This window comes from Pyrgilauda ruficollis, unplaced genomic scaffold (assembly GCF_017590135.1).
Source record: "Pyrgilauda ruficollis isolate IOZ18807 unplaced genomic scaffold, ASM1759013v1 scaffold305, whole genome shotgun sequence".
NCBI lineage: Eukaryota > Metazoa > Chordata > Aves > Passeriformes > Passeridae > Pyrgilauda > Pyrgilauda ruficollis.
Genome location: NW_024524434.1, coordinates 146696 through 152870, shown reverse-complemented (window position 1 = coordinate 152870; position 6175 = coordinate 146696).

The following is a 6175-nucleotide window of genomic DNA, read 5'->3' as shown; positions in this document are numbered from 1 at the left end:
AATTATTACCCGGCAGGGGGCCCGTTTACAATGATACAGAACACTTTACCTAACAGAGTTCTGCCCATGGACAGCACTAGGTCACTTGTAGAGGTTGAAAGAGAAACCTCTTTTTATTTCTTTCATTATTACCAATAATTTATTTGTGTTATTGTTCTTCTGTCACTAGCTTCTTACAAAGGGGGAGATTTTTGTCTTTGCTCTCCTGGTCCACACTCTCTTCTTTGCCATGAGGCAGAGATAAGTTGTCATCTTGAATGTAGTGGTATGTAGTCAAGGCACAGGATAATGAATTGACCTGTGTGAGGTGTTATCACAGACTCTGAGAATGGTTTGGATTTAAAGGGACCTTAAATATCATCTTATTCCAACCCCTCTTACATGACCAGGGACATCTTCCACATGGTGCAGGCCCCATTCAAGCTGGCCTTCAACACTTTCAGGGAAGGAGCATCTGCAGTCCCTCTGGACTAACTGTTCCACTGTCCCACCATTCAAAGTAAAGAATTTCTTCCTAATAACCAACCTGAACCGACTCTCTCTGTTTAAATCCAAACATCCTTGTCCTATCACTACATGCCTTTGTAGAAAGTCCCTCTCCAGCCTTCTTGTAGGTCTATTTTAGATACAGGAAGGTACTAAAATGTTGTCTTGGAGCTTTCTCTTCTCCAGGACAAACAACCACAGCTCTCTCAGCCTGTCTTCATAGGAGGGGTTCCCCAGCCCTCTGAACATATTCCTAGCCATCCTCTGGACCTGCTCTAATGGGTCCATGTTCTTCCTGTGCTGGGGACCCCAGAGCTGGACTCAGCACTGCAGGTGGGATCTTACCAGAGCAGAACAGAAGGGTAGAATCACCTCTTGTTGACCTACTGTCCATGCAGAATATTATGCAGCCCTGGGACATGGTTGGCTTTCTGGACTACATATCCAGCCTCTCATCCACCAACACCCCCTATTCCTTCTCAGCAGGGCTGCACATGATATGTTCATTGCCCAGCTTGTATTGATACCATGGGTTGATTGACGCAGGTGCAGCACCTTGCAATTGGTCTTGTTGAACGTCATGAAGTTCACATGAGTCCACTTCTCAAGCTTCTCCAGGTCCCTCTGGGTGGCATCCTGTCCTCCAGGAGTGTCAGCTGCACCACTCAGATTGTTGAGTCATGGGGAGTGCCTCTGGCTTCTAAAATTTAATGGAGTTCTGGTGAGGTTCCTTTGCTCTCACTTTCCTCCAGCTAAATCCATGCTGTGCTGAACTGTTGTGAACTCCCCATGTGTGGAGACGCGAGGCTTGACTCCATTTTCAGAAGGCTGGTTTATTATCTTATGATATATGTTATAATAAAATACTACATTAAACTATACTAAAAGAACAGAGAGAAAAGATTGATCAGGAGGCTTATACACTGCTTTGAGCAGTGCCTCGCAAGGAGCAGCTTGATACACACTCATCACAATGGCCCATGAATTTACCCACCTCTTGGCCAAATGGACTTTCTGGAGTAACTTTGGTGGTCCCCCACGGAAATTCCCTCATCTGCCTCATGACCACCATGACAGACGGAGATTGAAGCTCCCTCCCTCTTTCTTATCCTTTATCTCCTTTATAATCTTTCTATCACATTTGCTGTAGGCACTCAATAAAAGGTACATTTGTTTTGATTAATACTGAAATCCTCTCTGTATTGTTTTTTGCACTTTGCTTTTACTCCTGGTGCAGGAGGAAGGAGTGACAATTCTTGTGCCAGTCCATGATGTGCTAGAGAGGGTGATGTTGCAGTAAAATCTTCAGGATTCAGCTCCTTCTTGCAGGAAAAGCCAATTCTTTATTCACATAACTAATTTTTATAAAATTTTCATAAACCTTGTGTTCAACTCCAATTGGCTAGTAGTTTTCTTGCCACTCAATTCATTAGTTAGAAAATGGCATTTTACATGTCTATCAAAGCTCTCTATTCTTGGATTGTTTACGTATCTTCTTCACTGCTTCTCATGAGATAGATTTAATGTTTATGCAGGTGCAAAATGTTTCTCTACAAGAATAATTTGGTATGCTAACCACTTCTCATTCCTCTAATTCTTCCTTATGGGAACTTACAGGCCAGCTGGTAATTCAGCAGAGCAAGGCCTGATTTTATAAAGCCTTTCTTTTACATTATCTCCACCTCTATGCAACAGGTGAGAGTGTAAATCATTGTGGGAGGTGGGTGAAAATTTATTGCTGACCTTCCCATATGAAAGTAAAATGCTCCTGATCCTCTTCCTGCAGGACAACCATAAAGAACATGTCCTTGAAATCAATAGGGGCCATAATTTTATGAGCCTGTTCTTGTATAGTAGCTATCAGCTCAGCAATATTTGGGACTGCTGTTGTGAGAAGCTCCAAATTTGAGTTAAGTCATCAATAGTCCACTATCAGTCTCCAATTGCTATTTGGCTTGTGGACTGGTCAGACAGGAGGATGGTAAGGAGAATGTGTTGCAATCACTGTTCCTCTTTCTTTCAAATCTCTGGTAATTGGGGAGATTCCTTCACTGTCTTCCAAGGGTAAGGGGTAAAGTTTGACATTGGTTACTAGAGAGGGGGGAAGAGAGGGGTAGAACTTAATAAACAGATGTTTGGCTTCCATCCCAAAAGCCCATATTTTTCTTTCTTCATTAGTCCAAGGCCTTCCCTTTAGGTGGTCTAGCTCCAGTAAATCTGTAGGAAATTTACCCAAAAATCATTAGGGTTTCTACTGCTTTCTCCTCTCTTGGTAACCAGCATCTTACCTTTGCTGTTTTCTGGGGTTGTGTGTATCCAAAATTATCCACAGGTATACCTTTATGTGAGGGAGTGATTCCACATGAAGAGGCAACTTCTATATTTTAAGGGAGAGCACTTGAGCACCAGTATCTACTAGAAAAGTTACAGGGATTTTTGTGGGGACCAATAGGACAAGTGATTAATAAGTCTCCTCTGGAGTTTTTGGTAAGCTCTTTGTCGTCTGGCTTACAGATGGGGTGTAGGTAGGAGTTTCCTGTCACATCCCCTTTCTGTGATAGCTTGAGGGAAGGGCTATAGCAGGAATAGATTTTAATGCTATCTGTCCTTTTCTGACAATTCTCAAATTAATACCTCTAATTTATTAGTGGGTTGGCCTTTCATTAGGGGTTTTGGGATCCCTTTTTGTAAGCCCATATTCCACATGGTTTTTCTTTTGCTGTGTCCTTCCCCTGTGTTAGCTCATCCTCCTTGCCCAGGGGAGGATATGGCCTTTTGGAGTCTTACTGAAGGCACAGTTATTTTGCACTCAGTGTGCTGAACTGATTTAAAATCAATTGCACTTGAAGGTATTGGGTCATATTTTCTTCCATAATTAATTTATTCTTGTGCCACCTACCCCTAGGTCCAAATTTTACTTTTTTCTTAGTTATGGTTGAGGGTAATAGCTGCCTCCAAGGTGGTTACAGCTCTTTCCCCTTTCATGAGGCTTTCTATTTGTCCTTTTAGCTGGATGCCTATGGCTTTCATAGTTTCAGGGCAGCCTCTCCTAAGAGGTATCATTATTTCAGGGTCCACAGTCATCATCATAGGGGATTCATATCATGGTGTTAACTCCCTATCATGCATCATTTGTAAACAAGCAGCTTTTTCATGCTTTCTACAATGTGATTAATGTTTCCCATTATAGCCAGGGGATCTCCTCTCTCCAGGGGTTTGAATCCAGCAGCCCAAAAAACTGCTCTTTGGGTAAGAGATTAGGATAATTTTCTGCCCCACCAGAACCCTTCTGTCTCTTTTTCTGATAAGAGAATTTGGTCACCCCAAGAAAGAGAGACTCTCCAAACACTCAGTCTCAGATTTTTTAGGGGTTTCGCTATATTCCTTTTCTAATTTAACCAATAGTAGCCATATATGGGATTTCTTTCATGATTATATGTAGCAGCAAGGCAAGGTGGTCAGTGCCACTACCTTTCCTGCAAGCATCCTCGGAGGGAGAACACTTGGGCAGGTACACAACAATCATGCACTCAAGCACACCACAGCTAGCAGGCAGGTGTGATACAGGAGAATCTTCTGTATGGGGCTCCAGAGAGCATTTATTAGAGTCCAGTGCTGAAGGAGTCTAGGAACAGAAGACAATGGACTGTGGAGGGTCCAGGGTATAAATATGCAAAAGAGGAGGTGGAGCAAAGCATTAGGGCCAATCAACTGAGGTGCAGTACAAAGGGCAGGAGCCAATAGGGAGTGCGAGGGTAGACAGGCAGGGTTACATTAACCAATGGGGATTGGGGAGTGGGGAATATTCTAGAATATGACCATATAGGGGTTAAAGAAGTATGGCCAGCCAATGGGGAATACAGAACTGCGGTAAATTAGCATTAGTACTGCAGAGCACCATAGGGGATGCCTTTTGTTTCACCCTAACCTATGCGGGATATCCAGAGCCTATGGTGTATCCCTCCAGGGCATTGCCACTGCCCTTTTCCCAATAGGATCACAGGCCTCCACAGTTATATAAGGTGTGTTATCATCTAAACCCATGTGTTCTACTTTATTTAAGGGACAAAGTGAGATTGCCAGCTTCTCTGATTGATTACATAAAGATTCTAAGTCTTTGTGTAATCAGTCAGAGGGGATATGTATTTTTGGATAGCTCCATCTCTAACTCCCTTTTTGTTTCACTTGCTAATCTCGCATGCAGCTCCTCTCGAAGCACATGGGTGGTAGCTTTCTGATTTCTTATCTCCTCCTGGAAGAGACAGGTGTTAGCCCCATCTTCTTCTAGTTGCAGTTGTGACACTTTAACCAAATCTTGTAATGATGCAATAATTTCCATATCAACTTTTTGGTGGTGTTCATTGTGTTCAACTGCAACCAAGACAACAGCACCTAAGACAGAACAAACAATAGGTTTTCCTTTATCTTTTTTGACTTTTGCGCCTACATGCAGAGCAGAGATTACCTCAACAATTTCTTGGATATTACACCAGTAATTTTGTGCCCATTCCTGGAGGAGACAGTTTGGCACCAAATTAATCCAATAAATTGACCAGAGCTTGTGCATTATGTTTCATGTTACCACAAAAATGTGGTAAATTTTTCTGGAGGGTACCTCGTATAATTTCTAAATTAACCCTTTATCTCTGGAAAAATATTTTACAAAATTGCATCATGAAGGTGAAGTGATTGTTTCCGGAGGGTACCCTGTATAAACTTCAGATAATTTTCAAATTTCAATCCTTCACCCTAGAAAGACACCTTGTATACATTTCATAAAAAACACACACACAGGGGTGATCATTCCTGAGGGGCACCTTGTTTAAATTATTTTCCAATGTCCCACTCCTTGTGCCTCGGGACGACCTTATTTTAAACACTTAGCCATTGTAATACACCTCACTTTTGAGGGGCACCTTGCATTAATTTCATCACAAAGCAAACAGCTACAAGAAAAGAAAAGAAAAGTCATAAGGGTATCTTGCTTTGTTTCTCTAATACAAAATGATCAATCATAAAAATTAGCAATGTATTGATTTTCTGGAATCATGAGTTTTAAGGGATTTGTGCCCTGTGATTAAATGTTACAATTCATTTAATTACAGAGGAGCCCTGTGAGTTGCAGAAACAATTTCAGGTTCAAATATTCCCCAAAACATAATTAAAACACAAAAGAATTTACATGTTGGTACCAAAAAAAAATAAATTTCTTTATTAACTGTAAAAGAGGCAAAGAGAGAAAAAGGGGAAAGTAGAGAAAAGTTGGAAAAAAGCTAAGATTACTTTACAAGCATAGGAGAGTTTACCAACCACACTTGTTACCTTTCCACTGAGAGGGGTAGTGGGCAAAGCACTTTTTGCCCCTTTTTTTTTGTCTCTGCTGCTTGGAGTAGCTTATCTGCTTTTGCAGTATTAAGGGTTAGCAGCTTAGCTGGAATGAAGTCACTTACCTTCTGAAAAGTAGATGCAGCATGCATCTGCAGCTGACTTTGGTCCACTCTTGTTGCTCACACCAGAGGATGCAGGAGCAGAGGAGCGTTTCCACAGGTCATGTGTGTGTCACAGTAGGTTACTGTTTTCCACAGGCTGGAGCATTCTAAGGCTTGGTGTTATCTCAGCTTTTGGAGGCTTTAGGTTCTTTTTCCAGCTATGAAAAACCTTGGATGGCAGCAGTGGCGGGGGGGGGGAT